At 42.8% G+C, this 21,332-nt stretch overlaps 1 long non-coding RNA gene across 1 annotated transcript in view; it reads right to left on the bottom strand.

Annotated features, from left to right (window-relative positions):
- Positions 1–21,332, bottom strand: part of LOC140611779 (uncharacterized) — a 134,239-nt gene that overhangs the window by 86,734 nt on the left and 26,173 nt on the right. Inside the window, exon 2 of the long non-coding RNA XR_012012987.1 lies at positions 7,595–7,719. This is a non-coding gene — a long non-coding RNA (uncharacterized lncRNA). The remainder of the gene's footprint in view (positions 1–7,594; positions 7,720–21,332) is intronic.

The following is a 21,332-nucleotide window of genomic DNA, read 5'->3' as shown; positions in this document are numbered from 1 at the left end:
TCCGCATAAAGGGAAGGATTTTGATTCTCACCTCCACCAGCAACTGGATGTGTGGATTCAGACAAATCACTTGCATTATCTGGACCTTATTTTCCAGATCTATCATTGGGAATAATAACACCACTTTTCACTTGGTATGTCCAAATGTTAGCTTCACAACACCTTCCTTTTAATCTGACCAAATTTGAGTGGTAAAAGCAGTTTTATTATTTTGGGTATTAACTCATGACTGACAATTTAAGTTATGAATTTCACAACTGAAAAATAATATGGCTTAGGGTGATGTTTTTCAGTATGGTATCCTGATTATAGTAGAAGAATGATTTTTTTTTTTGTTATGATAGCAAAAGAAAAAGTGTAAGGAGAGGCGTAGAGGAAAATGGAAAGAGAATATTAAGGAGGCTCCACCCTCAACATGTAGCCCAACCTACCAACGTGTTTTTTACTCATTGTATTTTGTTTCTCCAAGCATAAAGTCGTTTGGTCGAGGTTTGTATCCACATAGATCCACTTCCTGCCCACAGCATGGAGTTCTTACAGGAACAAACAGTCAGTGTAGAAGAAGGTACTGGGGCAAAATGACTGAAAATTTCAAGTATGTGACTGAGTTTGAGCTTTATGGGTGGAAGGTGAAAGTCCAATCACCCATGGCAGAGTTAAAGAAACCGAGGGTCTGAGAGGGTCAGGAGGCTACTGGATGTCAGAGAACACATGAGCAGTAAGAATGAAAATGAATTTTCCACCAAAAAACATTACTTGGAATCTGTTGTTCCAATGAAGAGGTGGATATTCCTGTTGGATCTTGGGAATAGGGGACCTCCCTGGGGAAATGGGGGTTTAAGAGCCTCCCAGTGTCCCCTTGGGGGCACAATGGAGACACTACACTTAGAGGGTGGCAGGCACACAGGCCCCAAAGACTAAACCCTCACCCTGGAGCCACTGGGCACAGGAGGCACAAAGAAGGGAGAGACACACTCTCCATCGGGCAGGGAGGAGAGGAACCTTAAAGACCACATGGGCTGCTAAGTCTCTACATCCCTGTGTGGATGGCTGGAGCTGACCTGGTAGCCTGTGGGAGAAAGCCTGGTGAGTCTCTATGTGCTGCCTTGTGGAGTGGGTGGAAGAAAGGTCGTGCAGGTTCAACCTGCCCCTGGAACTCTTGTGCCATCCTGAAGCCAATGTACTCCTCCTGAAGAAAGGCATGGAAGGATTTTGTCAACCAGAGGTGGTTTGGTTGGGTGGGTGGCATGAGGCTTGCCCCTCTGGAGCTTTGAGTCTTGTAAGGACTTCCAGGGCCTAGAGATGCTGGCATTTTGACCTCTTATCTTCTCCAGATTGAGGAAGGCCTATTGATCTCCTGAAGCCTAAGGACTCACTGTATGTCCCTGTATTGTACTCTCTCACTTCATTCTTCCAAAAACTTACTTGATGCTGTGGGCAAGGGCCTCCTGGGGCAGGGAGTATGAACTTCCCTTCTCCAATGTATTGTTGGTAAGTGAGAGTCACCTTTCTGAGCCCAGGGTCCCTCCGCTGCTAAATGGGGACAATAGCACTCATTGAAGTTCTTAGGATTTAATGAGAAAACAAGGCCCTGGGTAATGGCCTATAAATATTGCTTTCCCCACCCCTCCCAAGTGCCTCCTCAGGCTTAGGAGACCCCTATCTGGTGTAACCAGAAGGCCAGCCCTGCTGGTTGTTTTGGGGCAGAGCAACGAGAATAGCTATGGTCACATGTGGATCCAGCAAGATTCATCCTGTGAGAAATTGGACATATCCCTGGCCTCCCTGAGGCTGAACTTGTGCATCTATAAAAGTAGGAGCTTCACTGCCAAAATGGAGAAAGCAGTGCTTGGTCTATTCATCCAGCGCAACCTGTATGATACAGCTTTCATTGTCTTCTCAACAATTTCAGGGGCACCAGTGCTATAGAAAGGCCCTGATCCAAGAACCACTGCTCAGAGAGGTGGAGTGACGTGTCCGCAGGCACAAAGTGAGGAATAGTGATGCTATCCTGAGCTTCACTCTCCTCTCTGTGTAGCTCCCTTCCATTGGATAACAGTTCTCACACTGAAGGTACTTCCACTCCCACTCAAATTTCCCTACTTCCTTTCTAGGCCCTTGGGAAAGATGATCCCTGGAGGTGAGGTTACTGGCCCATCTTCTAAAGCTCAACACAGAGGCTGTGATAGAGTCATGGCTTCATTTGCACCTACTTGAGAAGTGTAATGGAGAAAAACCCTAGAGCCAGCCCAGGTAGGTATGGAATTCTGGGAGATGCTCCAGCTCCCTGGGTCCAGAGCCCAACAGAAATGGATTTGGTGCCTTCAGCAATCTGAGCACCTACTTCCTCCTGGCACAGAGCAATGCACTGGTGTCACGTAGCAGGGGGAGAAAGCATGTCATTTAACATAACCCGTTATTATGGTGGACTTGCTACAAGGGCTTCCTATGTGGACTCTCCTTTATGTCTCACCCATATACCACATCTTCTTTTTTTTAATTTATTTTTATTTATTTTTTATTATTTTCCTTAAAATAATAAATTTATTTTTTATTGGTGTTCAACTTGCCAACATACAGAATAACACCCAGTGCTCATCCCATCAAGTGCCACCCTCAGTGCCCATCACCTATTCACTCCCAACCCCACCCTCCTCCCCTTCCAACACCCCTAGTTTGGTTCCCAGAGTTAGGAAGCTTTATGTTCTGTCTCAATTTTTGATATTTCCTACCCATTTCTTCTCCCTTCCCTTCTATGCCCTTTCACCATTATTTACATTCCCCAAATGAATGAGAACATATGTTTGTCCTTCTCTGATTGACTTATTTCACTCAGCATAATACCCTCCAGTTTAATCCACGTCGAAGCGAATGGTGGGTATTTGTCATTTCTAATGGCTGAGTAATATTCCAATGTATACATAAACCACATCTTCTTTATCCATTCATCTTTCGATGGACACCAAGGCTCCTTCCACAGTTTGGCTATTGTGGACATTGCTGCCAGAAACATTGGGGTGCAGGTGTCCCGGAGTTTCATTGTATCTGTATCTTTGGGTAAATCCCCAACAGTGCAATTCCTGGGTCATAGGGCAGGTCTATTTTTAACTCTTTGAGGAATCTCCACGCAGTTTTCCAGAGTGGCTGCACCATTTCACATTCCCACCAACAGTGTAAGAGGGTGCCCTTTTCTCCGCATCCTCTCCAACATTTGTAGTTTCCTGCTTTGTTAATTTTCCCCAATCTCACTGCTGTGAGGTGGTACTCATTGTGGTTTTGATTTGTATTTCCATGATGGCAAGTGATGCGGAGCATTTTCTCATGTGCACGTTGGCCATGTCTATGTCTTCCTCTGTGAGATTTCTGTTCATATCTTTGCCTATTTCATAATTGGATTCTTTGTTTCTTAGCTTTGAGTTTAATACTTTTTTTTTTTAGATCTTTGATTCTAGTCCTTTATCAGATACGGCATTTGAAAATATCTTCTCCCTTTCTGTATGATGTCTTTTAGTTTGTTGACTCTTGCTTTTGCTGTGCAAAGGCTTGTTATCTTGATGAAGTCCATATAGTTCATTTTTGCTTTTGTTTGTCTTGCCTTAACCAATGTATCTTGCAAGAAGTTATTGTGCTGAAGCTCAAAAAGGGTGTTGCCTGAGTTCTCATCTAGAATTTGATGGAATAGTGTCTCACATTTAGTTCTTTCATCCATTTTGAGTTTATATTTGTTTATGCTATAAGAGAAGGGTCCAGTTTCATTCCTCTGCATGTGGATGTCCAATTTCCCAGCACCATTTATTGAAGAGACTGTCTTTTGTCCAGTGGATAGTCTTTCCTCCTTTGTCAAATATTAGTTGACCATAAAGTTGAGGGTCCACTTCTGGATTCTCGATTCTGTTCCATTGATCTATGTGTCTGTTTTTGTGTCAGTACCATACTGTCCTGATGACCACAGCTTTGTAGTACACCCTGAAATCTGGCATTGTGACTCCCCCAGCTATCTTTTTTTTTTAATATTCCACTGGGTATTTGAGGGTTTTCTGTTTCCACAAAACACTTAAGAAAATTTATTCTGACTCTCTGAAGCATGTCCATGATATTTTGATAAGGATTGCATTAAATGTGTAAATTGCCCTGGGCAGCATTAACATTTTCACAATACTAATTCTTCCAATTCCTGAGCGTGAAATATTTTTCCATCTCTTTGTATGTTCCTCAATTTCTTTCCGAAGTGTTCTGTAGTTTTTAGGGTATAGATCCTTTACCTCTTTGGTTAGGATTATTCCTAGGTATCTTATGCTCTGTCCCTTTTGGCGCCCTCGGGAACCCCAATTAAATGTAGATTTCTCCTTCTGTGCCTGTTATTTATTTCCCTTAACCTATCCTCATGATGTTTTAATTGTTTTTCTCTTTTTTTCCTAAGTTTCCCTCCTTGCCATCAATTTGTCTTCTATGTCACTCACTCATTCTTCCACCTCGTTAACCCTTGTTGTTAGGACTTCTAGTTTGGATTGCATCTCATTTAATCGATTTTTAATTTCTGCCTGATTAGATCTAAATTCTGCAGTCATGAAGTCTCTTGAGTCCTTTATGCTTTTTTTATGATAGTCACACACACACACACACACACACACACACACAGGCAGAGACGCAGGCAGAGGGAGAAGGAGGCTCCATGTACTGGTAGCCCGACGTAAGACTCGATCCTGGGTCTCCAGGATTGTGCCCTGGGCAAAAGGCAGGCGCCAAACTGCTGCATCACCCAGGGATCCCCCTCCTTTATGCTTTTTTCTAGAGCCACCAATAGCTTTATAATAGTGCTTCTGAATTGGCTTTCTGACATTGAATTGTAATCCAAATTTTGTAACTTTGTGGGAGAGAGACTATTTCTGATTCTTCCTTTTGAAGTGAGTTTTTCATTTTGCTCTGTGCATAGTGGCCAAAAACAAGTTTTTATGGAGAAAGGGGAAAAAGAGAGAAGGGAAAAAAAAGAGAAAAAAAGGTTAGGGTAGCATCAGAAATCAAAAAACAAGGGGGAGTATCTTCTGATTCTATATACTGTAAATCCCTTGGATTCCCCTGGAACTTTCCAGTGCTGTTTGGTCAATAACTTGCTTTTCCCATGTCCATCAAGCTGGTCTTCTGGGAGAGCTGTCTTCTGTGCTGATCTTAGATGTGAGCACCTGGGTGAGCTGCTCAGGCCCCTGCCTGGGGAATGGCTCAAGAGAGATGTTTATCCTGTTTATCCTGTGAGGCCAATGTGAGGCTCAGTGGCTGTTTTTTATCCTATGAGGCCCCAGGAGGAACAACGGTCATGGAGACCAGCTCTGCAGACCTGGAGTCAGCTACCACAGTAACTACCACAGCTCTCAGGCTGCAGGGGCCTAGATGCTCTGGGGCAGGGGCAACTGATCTGCACACCTCAGGGGCCCTCCAGTGGCAGGAGCATTCTGGCTGTCCTGGGCCCTCCTGGCCTCAAGGAAAACCTTGAGTTGCTTTGCTATGTTCCCCCAATGCTGGAGGTTCCAGTTCTGTTTGGTCAAGAAATGTGCTGGTCACCTGTTCTTCCAGGTGATCCTCCCAGGAAGGGCCTTCTGCACAGATTTTCATGGGTCTGTGCCTGGGTGGTGTTGTGCCGACCTTGTCAGGGTCCAGGCTCACTGTAAGCTCTTTGCTCTGTGAGCGATTTGTTCCCTGAAACTTTTCATACTCATTTTCCGGGTGAGAGGAAAATAGACCACACCTTAATCTCCAGCCTTGGAGATGAGTGAAGTGATAATTGACAAATCTGCAGACTCCAGTGCAGACTCTACAATTCTCCCCTAGCAGACATGGAGGGACACTGAAATATGCAATGTTTATGTTTCCCCAGGGAGAGTCTTTGCCACTCTTGCTCTTACCCCCTCTTCCTGGAGGAAAGGGAAGTTTGTCCCTTTCTGTGGTGGCTGGTCCCCCACAAAGAGAACATTCAACCTGTCCAATGGTCACATAATCTACCTCCCAGAGGAAGGGAGAGGATGTGTTCCAATCCCTTGTATGGACCCACCATGGTCTCCTGGCCAAGCCTACGACAGTGGGTGATTGCACCTCAAGTTGAATATTCTCTCATACGTGCTGATCTAAACCCACTTCCCTGAACCAATACATGGGAACTCTGCTGGCTCAGGTGCTTGGGTACTTTCTGGCTTCCAGGAATATTGAGATCCTACTCACTTACCTGTGGTTCTGGGCCCTTTCACCTATGGGAGGGTAGGGAAGTCTCTTGAGGAGCACATTTCTAAAGGTCCAGATTTTGAACATCGGGGCTCTTTTACTTTCAAGCAACTAGCTTACACATGCTACCTCCATGCTGCCCATTATCCTCTGATAAATCCCTTCGTTTTGTTTTTTTATATCCACCAGGCAAAAATTTTTCACTTTTCTATTTGTAGAGTCAGTCAATCTTGCTTAGATTGCAGCTTGAATTCACTGGTGTTCAGGATGGCTTTATAGTTATGTAGCTAAATTTAGGGGCCTAGCTGACATGAGGACCTCTGCTCAACCATTTTCTATCCATCTGATAAAAAATTTTAAGGGCTTCACCTAAACGGATTCAGATGGTTAGTTCAAGAAATATGTCCTTTCCCAAGAAATTCAAGTTTCTTTTGCAAATAAATTCACCTTTATTTAGTATCATTCAACTAGAGACCATGAAGCTGTCCCTTTTTAAGTGAATGAAAAAGATTCTTCAGATCAATCCATACAAGGAATTGTTATTCTGTAAGAAAAAGCGATTGAGCATTGGGAGGCCTCTGTGTCTCAGTTGGTTAAGCTTGTGACTCTGGATTTTTGCCACAGATCATGACCTCAGGTTCTTGAGATAAAGCCACATGACAGCCACTTGCTATGCCTGGAGCCTGCTTAAGATTCTCTCTCCCTGGGATCCCTGGGTGGTGCAGCGGTTTGGCGCCTGACTTTGGCCCAGGGCATGATCCTGGAGACCCGGGATCGAATCCCACATTGGGCTCCTGGTGCATGGAGCCTGCTTCTCCCTCTGCCTCTGTCTCTGCCTCTCTCTCTCACTGTGTGCCTATCATAAATAAAAAAAAAGAAAAAAAAGATTCTCTCTCCCTCTTGAAAAAGACATAAGAGACACCTTTCTCTGGTAAATGAACTAAGGGAACTGGAAATGGAGTTGGGTGAGGGATTGGGATGATTAGGTGATAGGCACTAGAGGGGCACGTGATGGGATAGCTCTGGGTGTGATGCTATATGTTGGTAAATTGAACTCCAACAATAACAACAAATAAATAAATGCTACTTTATGAGATACTCAACTTGGATAATAAAGAACCAAAATAGCAATTTTCCTGAAGAAAAAAAGAGATGCCTGTTTGAGTAGCTTTTTATTATGTCCAATTCTGAATTTTTTTAAAGTTAAAGTTTGAACCTCTTGGAGTTCCATTGTTCTTTTTACATAGACCTTATAAGGTCCCTTTTAGCGATGTATCAGGGAAGTTTTTCACATTTCTCTCTTACTTCAGAAACATCTCCAGTTGAAGATCAGGACAAGGCTGCGAGGAACATTTAAGGAACATTTGAGGAACATTTGCCTTACCTTAGTGGTGAAAAACTTCAATAATATCCTAGCTGTTCTTTAAGATGTTTCCATCTCTGCATGTAGTATAGTAGTGTCTTCCAGTCTGGGTGCTGAAATTCCTAGATTTATGGATATTCCAGCTCCTAATTTACAGTGAAAGAACGAGTATTACTGAAGGGAATGGACTGGGAAACCATCTTTGCTTCTGTGTACTTGCACCAAGGGAACTCACAGGATTCTGAAAGTTTTTCCTATTTAAATGGACAGCTGAAAATATTTTCCTCTCTTTAAATAGGTTATATCTTAATGAACTGTGTTCCAGGGATCCCTGGGTGGTGCAGTGGTTTAGCGCCTGCCTTTGGCCCAGGGCGCAATCCTGGAGACCCGGAATCGAATCCCACATCAGGCTCCCGGTGCATGGAGTCTGCTTCTCCCTCTGCCTGTGTCTCTGCTTCTCTCTCTCTCTCTCTCACTGTGTGCCTATCATAAATAAATAAAATTTTTTAAAAAATGAACTGTGTTCCAGCAAAATTGTAATTTCTTTGAACTCTATATTACTTCCTGTGAAGACTGATCGAAAATACATGGATACATTTCACATTCTACAGCTTTATTGTTTTGAATATGTCATATACTTTGAGTCATGAACCATATTGATTTCTCAGACTCACCTTCATTTTGATGAATACACATAGCATTCATTGAGATCTTTTGGATGGCTTGAAAGCTGAATTAATTTTATTTCATTCTTGTTTTATTATTTTCTTCTTGAAAGAGGGAAAGAGTGTGTCTAGATAGGGGTATAGATAGATGAGGAAGAAGGGAATCTCTTAGCAGGATCCTTGCTCAGCATGGAACCTGAGGATGGCTTGATCTCAGGAGACTGAGATCATGACCCAAGAGAAAATCAAGGGTCTGGCCACTCCCCTGTTCTCTGTATATGTCATTGACAATTAATTTACCATAGAAAAGAAGATCTTGTAGGTAACTTTCCAGGTCAGTCCAAACAGCTTTGTTATTCAAAATGGGTCATCTGAATATCCAAACCATGAGTGTGTGTATAAGCTGATAATGGATAGGTAACACCAGGTCATACCTGCATCTAAAGAATTCTATTAGCATAGAAATATGCCTTGGCTTTTTTGGAGGGTTAGAAAAAAATTCAAGTGCATGTTTTCATTAAGCTCAGTTCAATATTTCAACCATATACTGTTTCCTCACACCTGGCTATGGGAGGGTTAAATTTTTAGAATCAAGTGGCAGTTTCCTGCTTATGGTGAATTGTGGAAAATGAGGTATCTGGAGAAGGGGAGGAGTGGGAAGGAGGTGCATGAGGAAGCGACACAGGACAACAACAATAAGTGGAGACAAACAACTAGAGGAAGGCGAGTAGGATCATTTACTAAAGAGGTGCTTCTACTTTATTCTTGCCTAGCATTGTCAAATTTTTCTTTAGCTTGGCCAAACAAATGGTTAATGAAACTAATTTGATACTGAATTCCTTTGTGAGGCCTCAGTGTATCAACCAATGGTGCTGCCCATTCATTTTCCTTCTTTTCTAAGAGATTTCCCTAGGGAATGAATTTGTTCAGTTCCATTGATCCAGAGGTGGCCTTGAAGACCCAAAACATTGGTGAAGTGGTGTGGATCAAGAATTAAAATCGTGAGAAGCAGACATAGGAGAAACAAACACGATTTCAGGTAGAGGAGAGGGTTCATGTTTAGATGATCCCAAGACAGCTGGTGACAATATGGAAATATCACATTTGTGTACCTCATGCCATGAGACCCCCAAAATTACAAATAATCACCGCAGAACAACAGCCAATGATGTGTCCATCACAGCAGGCACAACCTCAGAGTGAATACCCTCAGGACACAAAACTGACATAGTCAGAGAAACTCAACTGATGGGATTGCTGAGCCTCAGCAAAGTTCTTCTTCAGGGTGAACCCCAGTCCTATGAGATCTTCACACTCACTTCTCTGTGATGCTGACACAGTGAAGACTCATAGGGCACTATTCATGCTTCTATGGTCAGATACTTCTTTTTATGACACACACCAGTTTTACACTGCACAACACAGCACAAAATGGTAACCAAAAGACAGAATAAGGGGACCTAAAAATAGTCTGATTCCATAATAGTCCCAAGATGTGGGAACAAAAACAAGATCCAGGTGCCATACTGAGTACAAACTGCTTAGGAACTGCCTCAGAGAACTCATTTCAGATTGAGGGCTCCCTCTTCATGGGAGGGCTCCTCCCATGGACTTGATAGCTGCCAAGAGCAAGGCACAGGGGGCCTCTGTGAACACTACTCTTGCTCAAAGCAACAGGAGGATCTGAAGATGTTCTGTGGACCCCTTGTGATTGCGTGTACAGTGAACAATGGCCAACTAAATGAAAGTAATTAAAGATTATTGACTCAGATCATGTTAGAGCAAGGGAGTCAGCCACTATTATTTGTGTTGAGCAGAGCCCCAGCATCAAACTGCAGGGTGCAAACTCACTCTAGTGTTTAAATGGAAGGCTTCAGTTATGCCTTGATGAGAAGTTATTGTATGGGGAGTCTATAGAGAGCTGTCCAGAAGTGAGGCACCCTATGTGATTGTGAATGAATCGGTGGTCCTAGATAGGAAATTGAGACAAGTGTTAGGAAAGCTCTGTTTTCCATAGGTTTTGGTGGGACAATGGTTATGGTTAGAATCCTGAGCCTGTGCTAGAGTGGTATAAGGTTATTCGGTAGAATATTGAACCAGTTCGACCAAAGATTTTGGTGTAAAAAAAGCACCAGGGTACAGCTGCAAAACATCTTACACTCTATCTGATATAGACTAGGCCTTCTCCCTTGAATAACTACAAGATAATGGGCTGGTTCCCTGATTGGCTGTGGGTCAGAAATCTCTCTGAATGAACTATCTGGCTGTGATCTATACTTTAAATTTTCCAAGTACACTGGGGACCACCTACTAGGAGAAGGCTAGGGAAGTTATGGGGCATGGCAGAAGATATTATACATTGAAAGATCCCAACTTGTCAAGTGCTGGATGACAGCAACTGCTGCAAGATGAGGATCCTCCACAGGAGCATTTCATTAAGAGAGAGGATGGTGGTGCCTGGTGACTTAGTAGGTTCAGTATCTTATTGAAGGGTTGGCTCTTGTACTGAATTCAGGGTGCTGGTTTGAGCTCGATAGCAGGATTTGCAGGCAATATTCATGGGATTCTCTCTCACTTTCTGCCTCTCCTACCCAAAGACTCTCTCTCTTCTCTCTCTCTCTCTCTCTACCTCACAATGAAGTAAATAACTACTTACAAAACAAAAGAGAGTGAAATGAATGACAGGAAATAAATTACTATGTTGATTTAAGAATCTGAGTCTCCACAGTCACCAAAATAATATTCCTTGTGCAGCAGCATACAAACGGTGATGGATGGTCTGAGGAAAGAATAGGAGACAGTTAAGCACACAGGAGGATGAGTCACAGATCCTAGGATCTATGTCCTCAACCCAGGAACTCAATTTTGCCTTCTGTTCTAGTCTTCTCAACTACACACCCCTAGAAACAACATCTTTTCAAATCTATGACGGGAATGGCCTTGAGTCTCTGCACTTTCCCCGGTCTCAGATTCCATATCCCGAACAAGGAAACAAGGTCTGACATCTGATTCTTCAAAGAAACCACCAAATTTTCTATGACTTTCTTGTCCCATGTTTTGCTCCCTCTTTCTGCTCACTCCTGCTTCACTCCCTCTTCTTTCTCTTAACCATTAATTGCTCATTTCACTTCTCGATCACCTACAACACCCATTATAGTCTATGGCATGGGAATGCTCAGATTGATCATTTTTTTATGTGACCCTCCTTAGTCAGTAGATAAAAGATCCAATCCGGGAAACTCTGGATTAGTTGCAATGGGCTGCGGGTCTATGGGCAGCGGTTGTGTGGCATGTGCAATGGGCCATGTGGGTGGCATCCCACTGGGCTATATTGACTGCTTTGTGCTTGGGGTGCTCTTAGGTACTTGAAACAAACATTTATATATTTTTAAAAGCTTATTTATTTAGTTTTATGTAAATTCAATTTGCCAATATATTGTAACACCCAGTGCTCTTCCCATCAAATGCCCTCCTCCTGGCATTTAGGAAATAGAGAAAGGAATTATGAGGAAAAGGAGTGGAATTAAGTGGGAAAAATTAGAGAGTGACACAAACTATGAGAGACTCCTATATCTGGAACACACTGAATCTTCAGAACAACCCATACATATTGTAGTCCACAGAGGAGATGAATGTGATGGTAGAGATAAAGTATCTTCCCAATATCCTTTAGTCTAAATATGGGATTTGGGTTTTTCTAAAGCAGATGAGGCTGCATCAATACCAGATCAAGCCAGAATTTGCCCTGCTTCTGGAAGACTGGGCCATGGGTTCCAGGCAGGCATGAGGGAAAGTCTGAGGCTGGTCCAAGATCCTGGTAAGGGGAGCAGGCCCGGTACTGTGTGGTTATAGTAGTGAAATCAGACAGGAACAGAAACCCTGTTTGCCCTGTCTAGAGCTTGTCCTGGGCTTGGTCAGACCACGAGACTTACTCTGCAGGGCCTTGATCACATGTATGTGCCACCAGACCAGCAGCTTTCAAACATTCCTCTAGATTCCGTCCACCCAGTGATGGCCTAAGGTAGCTGAAGTTGAACCTCTCTCACAGGCAGGGAAGTACAGATTTTATTTTTTTTATTTTTTTTCAGATTTTATTTTTGTCTCAGGACTGAGGATTGTGCAAGGAGGGATGGAGGGAACTGTGCTACTGACCATCCCTCCCACCTCAATTCTGCTGGAACCAGAGGCATGTGCTGCGAGGGATGTCTTCTATGCTGCCCATCTCTAGAGCACACTTACACCCCCAGCCAAAACTGAGGGTAGCCAAGCATTGCTGTGGTGTGACATATTGGTGCAATGAGAGTGGGTCCCAGGCTCTACCAGCACTTGGCAGCAACAGAATCATCCTTTGTACAACATCAGATCTCCACAGCAGTGTGTATCTCAAGAGATTGGCTCCATCGAAGACCAAAGGCCTCTCCTGCTCTATTCCTAAGATATTCTAACCAAACATAAGGTAGGACTTTAACGCTTCCCAGTGACAATGGGAATAGGAGCTGGTCCTCAGAAATGATTAATAATAATAAAAATATGACCAACTGCATAAACCCCAACATCTAATAGAGCATAGCACACAGTGAGATCACATTTGATATGGGCTGGATAAATGCATCTGCATGTACCCTTGGTTGCTTTACTGTTTTCATCCTGAACTCTTCACTTTTCTTCTTCTAGGTCATTTTTTCTCTAACCTGGTTTTTCTGCACCTTCTCTTGAATGTGTATAGGGGACTTCTTCATTCTTGAAATGAATAGAAGAATGAGGCATTTCAGAAACCACCAGAGAAGGATAACCCTCATTTGGAGAGATCTGAGCAGAGCCTGACTTTAGGGGACACCCCATGTGGAGGGGTGGTTACATGTGCCCTTCTGACTCCCAGACCTCCACCCTGCCTACCATTCATGGCAGAGCAGCGACATTCAGTGATCCAAACCCGGAGGTCAGGGAGGTCAGGAGTCAGGGTGATGCCAGTAGATGAGGTGAGGTGAGCAGGGTCAGATACAATATAGAAAATGGAGACACGATGCACCAGCAGCAGTTTGGGACCATGTTCTCAAGAATGATAATCATTTATGAAAGATGCAGAGAGAGAGGGAGGCAGAGATACAGGCAGAGGGAGAATCAGGTGCAAGGAGCCCGATGGGGGACTCTATCCCAAGTCCTACGATCAACCCCTGAGAGGAAAGCACTCAACCACTGAGCCACTCAGGCATTCCCAGAATGATAATTATCTAACTGTAAGACAAGGTAAAGTCACAGAGGGAATTTCTTGTTAATCAAGAAATAGAGGATAGAGGTGCTAGAAGCCAGATGTATGTGTCATGCATATAGCTGATGTCCATGTCCTACTCAGAATTTGTAAGACAGGCTTTTGTGTACATTGGAGCAATGACAAAGACAGGAAGGCCTTGGCGGAGAGAGAATGGAGTCACAGGTGATGAGAGAAATTGTGTCACTGTTCCTGGGGTTGTGTCCCTGAACCTGGAGCACCACTCTGCCCTCAGCACGCATTCCTCCAGGGACCTGGATCCCTTCTCCGGGGATGGGGAGGATAAGATCCATATCTCTGGACCCTTTCACTCTCAAATTTAATAACTGAAGTCATCAAGAAGCTGCTGAGCATCCCTGTCCCTCTGAGAGGAAGTCACTCTCCTCGTGCCATTGTTTTGGGCACATTGATGGCCTCCCTGTGCCCCACCCCCCACCCTGGGCAACTGATTCCTCTATCTTGATTCCTGCCTGTTTCTCTTCTATGAATTTGCCAACACCTTTGTGTTTCCAATATCAGAAGAGCAGAGAGGAGTGGTCATGGGTATGTTGTTGACACACCCCCTTACCAAACAATCGATCAATGAATGAATCCTGAAAAATCTAGGGTACCTTCATGGTTTGCAGGGCTCCTTGGAGAAGGAAAACAACTCTGCACAACCTATCACCAGCCTGTGCCCTCTCTGAACTCAGAATATTGGGAGACAAAGGATTTTCCCAAACCCCTTCCACCTTATGGCACCTTTGGCCACTTAGAGAGGTGAACACGACATTAGAAGTAATCTATTTTGCTCAAAGTCCCCCAGTCTATAAGTGAAGTGAATGAAATGCACAGCCTTTTCTCTTATCCCTTGTCGAAGTCTACCAAACTTTAACTCCAGCCTTAGTAGGATTGGAGAAACTCCTAGCAGACCATAGGGAAGGTTTAAGAGTGGGATAATGTCCCTGATGTTGGAAACAGACCTATTACTCACTAGTTAGATTAGCAGAATCACATGGGAGCAGAGAATCTGGCTCTGGGCTGAAGAGCCTCTGGGCCTCTGTGTGGTTGATCCTAGGAAACAAGCTCTGTGGGAAGATGAGGGGGAGAGCTGTGGCTACATAAACAGGGTCAGTCAGGCCTTTAAAATTCCCAGCCCAGGGAGCATCCCAAGAGCCTACACTCGGGTCTGCCCAGAAAACAAGTTGTAAAACTACTGCATCCTTAACAGGCTACAGTGTACTGCAAATGTAACTCTTCTATCCACTGGAAACAAATGAAAAACTCATTTGACACCCTTTATCGGGACATTGGTTTATTATGTCAGTCTCAACAGAAACCACCCTCCCTCAGACCTGCACCTCTATCATTGCATAGACCCCCATGGCTGGCCTTGAGTGAGAATGCTGTCTTCTTGACCTTAGAACCTTGAAATTGGTCACCCTCTATCCTCAGGTGGCCTGTTTCCTCTCTTCAGCATCTTTTGATCTCCTGTGTCTGTTTCATCTTAAAGTTCAGCCCATGACTGAACTCCTTGGTCTCCCATGGAATCCATGGGGAAGCTATCTCTGGATCCCAAGAACCCTTGTTCTTGGTATCACTCATTTTAGCAATCACATGCAGCCTAGGTCCCCATAAAGCACCCCAGGGCATGGCATGTAGCTGCACCTGGGGTTGCATCTGCCACAGCCCTCTGGCTAAGGGAGAGGATTCTTTCTCAGGAAAATTTAGTCACAAGGGTTTGGGAACAAGAGGAGGGGTAGGAGGGGAGACTCAGTGGAGAAATATCCCTTTCAATACGAAGGAAATGAGCTAGAAAGGATTCTGGGATCAATGTGCAGTCTGCAGAGAGTCTCACATGTGGAGGATCAGGAACAAGAATTAAAAGTGTTACTGAAAAAATAAATAAATAAAAGTGTTACTGATACTGGAATTCCACTGAGTTTTAAAGAGAGATCAGCTGGAATGCTACAGAGAGATATTTTGCTTCTAACAAGGTAGGGAGGCAGAAAAAAAGCAATCAAGTGGGGGAGGGGCACTGTGAGAAGCAGTGTGAAAGCCTGGTGGGAAATCCTCAGGGACATGAAGCACAGCCCCAGAGAAGCGATAATTTTATAAATCCACCCTGGATTCTTCCCAGACAAAATGGCACTGAGCAGTGAACTCAGGCAGTATGGCAGGAGGAGCAATGGAGCCTCAAGGGCCCCAGAGTTCACTAATAGAGGAGGTGTGCCCAGGGGAGAGTGCAATGCACACAGCAGGCTGATCTCGGTATCGGGCTGGAGCATGCACCCAGTGGGGCCTCGGGGAGAAGCTGGTCATTCAGGCATGGGGTCAGGACAGATGGGCCTCCGCCCTGCTGCTTCCCTGAGCTGCAGCCCCAAGAGCATGACTCGAGTAGCTCAGGCCCTGGATCCCAGGGCACCAGGGGACACAGCCCAGGATACTTCACTTCCCCTGGGATAGGCTGAGGCGAGGGGAAACAGAAAAGCGAGGACACTCCTGCTGCCAGGGGCACCCAGGCTGTGCAGATCAGAGCCCATTGACCCCCAGAGCATCCAGGCCAAGGCAGACTGGGAGACTGTGGTAGTTACTGCTGGGAGCTGACTCCAGACCTGGAGAGCTGGCCGCCGCCAGTATTGTTGTCCCTCCTGGTCTCACCCTGTGCCTGGGAGATGCGGGACCACCAGGGGACAGAGGCCTCAAAGGAAAAACAGCTCCCACTGAGCCTTGCACCTGGTGGCGGTGGGCCATCTTCCCCAAGTACACACACCTGCGAATCAGCACAGTAGCCCTTCCTCCAGAAGACCAGGTGGAAGCACAGGGGAAGAGCAAGTTATGGAACAAGAAGTGCTGGAAAGCTCCAGGGCAAGTCGAGGGATTTACAGTATAAAGAACTAGATGATACCTTTTTCTACCCTTTTTTGCCATGCAGTTCTTTTTTATATCATACTAAAACTTTCCATTTTGTTCTCTTTTTGCACCTTAACTACAATATTTTACCACCTCTTCATTTTTGTTTCTTCCTTTTTGACTCTCATATTTCTTTCTTTTTTACTTTTTTTTATTTATTTATTCATGAGAGACACACACAGAAAGAGGCTGAGACACAAGTAGAGGGAGACTCTCATATTTCTACAATCACATGTCCTAGATATTTATCCACTTCTAGATTCCCTTCAACATACTCAGTTTAATTTTGGAAGTTATGTGGCATTTTTTTGGGGGGGAGGAGGAGTTAAGATTTTTGTTTCCTCTGCTTCATTTTGTCATACAATAGTAGAAGTTAAAAATTTCTTTTTTTTCAGCCCATATGTATTTTTATTATTTATTTATTTATTTTTAATGTATTTTTATTGGAGTTCGATAACATATAGCATAACACCCAGTGCTCATCCCGTCAAGTGCTCCCTTTCTAAAACATGACCAGCATGCACCCACACCAAGTGGTATACTGTGCTGGTTCATTCTGTAAGATTATATTCTCTCTTCATTTTCATTCTGCACCCCCTCACTTATCTTGTTTATGTTTTGGTGGTCAATGTTGGGGTTTTCTTCAAGTATTGCTGGATTATATAAATTTGGGACTGAGCATCTTCTAACATACTGAACTTAATGCACTCAGAACCTAAAGGATCACCATCTAGGACAACTTAGATTCTCCCTCCACTACAAATTCTTCACCACCTCCATTCCCTGTCATCCCCTTTTTCTTTTCTTCTCCTTTTTTTTCTTTATTTCTCTTTATTTTGCTTTTTTCTCTTCCTTTCCCTTGTTACTTTCTTTTCATCTTCTTTGGGATCCTTGGCCTTGTATTATTTTACTACTTTGTTTTAAAATTAGTTTTTCGCTTTACTGGTATTTTTGTTTTATTTTGTTCTAATCACTGTTTTTACTTTCTGGTCTCAGACCATGTCAGAGTCACCTAGAGGTGAAATTTACTTAAGTCGTGGTTGATATTCTTGACTCACCCTACTCAAACAACCACTCTACACTGAGGAAATGACTAGAAAGTACAACACACCAAAAAGGAAGGAGTTAGAAATTTTATCTCTAGCACAGAATTACAGAATTTGGATTACAATTAGATGTCAGAAAGCCAAATTAGAAGCATAATTATAAAGTTACTTGTGGGGGATCCTGGGTGGTGCAGCGGTTTGGTGCCTGCCTTTGGCCCAGGGCGTGATCCTGGAGACCCGGGATCGAATCCCACATCAGGCTCCCCATGCATGGAGCCTGCTTCTCCCTCTGCCTGTGTCTCTGCCCCTCTCTCTCTCTCTGTGACTATCATAAATAAATAAATAAATAAATAAATAAATAAATAAATAAATAAATAATTTAAAAAAATAAAGTTACTTGTGGCTAGGGGAAAAAAAGCATAAAGGATTCAATAAACCATGACAGCAGAACTTAGATCTATTCAGGCCAAAATTAAAAATCAATTAAAGGAGATGCAATGCTATCAGTGAGGGTTAAAACATAGAGGAACGAAGAGTGACATAGGACACAAGTTGATGGCAAGGAAGGAAGAAGAGGCAAAAAGGGGGAAAGAATTATAGTCCATGTGGTATGGTTAAGGGAAATAAATAAACTTGGAAGGAAAAATCTATGTTTATGTTATTTATTAATTGATTTTATTATAAATTTATTTTTTATTGGTATTCAATTTGCCAACATAAACAATAACACCCAGTGCTCCTCTCATCAAATGACCTCCTTAGTGCCCATCCATGAATAACCCTGACCCCCCAACCACTTCCCATTCTACCATCCTTAGTTCATTCCCAGAGTTAGGAGTCTCTCATGTTCTGTCTCCCTTTCTGATATTTCCCATTCATTTTTTCTCCTTTCCCCTTCATTCCCTTTCACTATTTTTATATTCCCCAAATGGAGACCATATAACGTTTGTCCTTCTCCAACTGACTTATTTCATTAAGCATAATACCCTCCAGTTCCAACCACGATGAAGCAAATGGTGGGTATTTTTCATTTCTAATGACTAAATAATATTCCATTGTATACAGAAACCATATATTCTTTATCCATTCATCTTTCGATGGACACCGAGGCTCCTTCCACAGTTTGGCTATTGTGGACATTGCTGCTATAAACATTGGGGTGCAAGTGTCCCGGCGTTTCATTGCATCTGTATCGTTGGGGTAAATCCCCAACAGTGCAATTGCTGGGTCATAGGGAAGATCTATATTTAACTCTTTGAGGAACCTCCACACAGTTTTCCAGAGTGGCTGCACCAGTTCACATTCCCACCAACAGTGCAGGAGGGTTCCCCTTTCTCCACATCCTCTCCAAATTTTGTTGTTTCCTGCCTTGCTCATTTTCCCCCATTCTCACTGGTGTGAGGTCCTATCTCATTGTGGTTTTGATTTGCATTTCCCTGAGGGCCAGTGATGCAGAGCATTTTCTCGTGTGCTTGTTGGCCACGTCTATGTCTTCATCTGTGATATTTCTGTTCATGTCTTTTGCCCATTTCATGATTGGATTGTTTCATTGCTGTTGAGATTAATAGGTTCTTTATAGATCTTGGAAACTAGCCCTTTATCTGATATATCATTTGCAAATATTTTCTCCCATTCTGTAGGTTGTCTTTTAGTTTTGTTGACTGTATCTTTTGCTGTGCAAAAGCTTCTTGTCTTGATGAAGTCCCAATAGTTCATTTTTGCTTTTGTTTCTCTTGCCTTCATGGATGAAATTTGCAAGAAGTTGCTGTGGCCAAGTTCAAAAAGGATGTTGCCTGTGTTATCCTCTAGGATTTTGATGGGATCTTGTCTCACATTTAGATCTTTCATCCATTTTGAGTTTATTTTGTGTGTGGTGCAAGCAAGTGGTCTTGTTTCATTCTTCTGCATGTGGATGTTCAATTTTCCCAGTAACATTGATTGAAGAGACTTTTTTCCAGTGGATAGTCTTTCCTCCTTTGTCGAATAAGAGTTCACCATAAAATAGAAGGTCCACTTCTGGATTCTCTATTCTGTTCCATTAATCTATGTGTCTGTTTTTTGTGCCAGTACCACACTGCCTTGATGACCACAGATTTGTAGTACACCCTGAAATCTGGCATTGTGATGCCCCAAGCTATGGTTTTCTTTTTAAAATTTCCCTGGCTATTCGGGGTCTTTTTGGATTCCACACATACCTTAAGATGATTAGTCCCAAATCGCTGAAGAAAGTCCATGGTATTTTGATAGGGATTGCATTAAAGGTTTAAATTGCCCTGGGTAACTGACATTTTCACAATATTAATTCTTCCAAACCATGAGCATGGAATATTTTTCCATATCTTTGTGTTTTCCTCAATTTCTTTCAGAAGTGTTCTATAGTTTTTAGGGTATAGATCTTTTACCTCTTTGGATAGGTTTATTCATAGGTGTCTCAGGCTTTTGGGTGCAATTGTAAATGGGATTGACTCCCTAATTTCTCTTTCTTCAGTCTCATTGTTAGTGAATAGAAATGCCACTGACTTCTGGGCATTGATTTTTTTTTATGCCACAGTGTCAAATTGCTGTATGATTTCTGAACAATCTTGAGGTGGAGTCTTTTGGGTTTTCTATGTAGAGTATCATGTCATCTGTGAAGAGGGAGAGTTTGATTTCTTCTTTGCCAATTTGAATGCCTTTATGTCTTTTTGTTGTCTGATTGCTGAGACTAGGACTTCTAGTACTACATTGAATAGCAGTGGTGAGTGTGGACATCCGTATCTTGTTCCTGATCTTAGGGGAAAGGCTCCCAGTGCTTCCCCATTGAGAATGATATTTGCTATGGGCTTTTCATAGATGGCTTTTAAGATTATGAAGAATGTTCTTTCAATCCTTACACTCTGAAGAGTTTTGATCAGGAATGGATGCTGTATTTTGTCAAATGCTGTATCTGCATCTACTGAGAGGATCATATGGTTCTTGATTTTTCTCTTGCTGACACGATGAATCACATTGTTTTTCAAGTGTTGAACCAGGCTTGCATTCCAGGGATAAAACACACTTGGTCATGGTGAATAATCTTCTTACTATACTGTTGTATCCTATTGGCTAGTATCTTGTTGAGATTTGGCATCCATATTCATCTGGGATATTGGTCTATACTTCTCCTATTTGGTGGGGTCTTTGTATGGTTTTGGAATTAAGGTGATTTTGGCTTCATAGAACAAGTTTGGAAGTATTCCATCTCTTTCTATCTTTCTCTATAACTTTAGTAGAATAGGTACATGTTCTTCTTTAAACGTTTGATAGAATTCCCCAGGGAAGCCATCTGGCCCTGCACTTTTGTGTCTTTGGGACATTTTTGATGACTCCTTCAATTTCCTCCATGGTTATTGGCCTGTTCAGGTTTTCTATTTATTCTAGTTCCAGTTTTGGTAGTTTTTGGCTTTCCAGAAAAGAGTCCCTTTCTTCTATATTGCCTAATTTATTGGCATATTGCTGCTCATAATATGTTTTTAAATCATTTGTATTTCCTTGGTGTTGCTAGTGATCTCTCCTTTCTCATTCATGATTTTATTAATTTGAGTCTTCTCTCTCCTTTTTAATAAGGCTGGCTAATGGTTTATCTATCTTATTAATTCTTTCAAAGAACCAACTCCTGGTTTTGTTGATCTGTTTCACAGTTGTTCTCTTCTCTAAATCATTGAGTTTTGCTCGAATCATTATTAACTCTCTTCTTCTTCTGGGTGTAGGATCTATTTGCTGTTTCTTCTCTACCTCCTTTACGTGTAAGGTTAGATTTGTATTTGAGTTATTTCCAGTTTTTGGATGGCTGATCATATTCCGATGTATTTCCCCCTCAGGACTGCTTTTTCTGCATCCCAAAGATTCTGAATGGTTGTATATTCAAA

This window comes from Canis lupus, chromosome 20 (genome assembly GCF_048164855.1).
Source record: "Canis lupus baileyi chromosome 20, mCanLup2.hap1, whole genome shotgun sequence".
NCBI lineage: Eukaryota > Metazoa > Chordata > Mammalia > Carnivora > Canidae > Canis > Canis lupus.
This window is presented reverse-complemented; position numbering and strand designations above follow the sequence as displayed.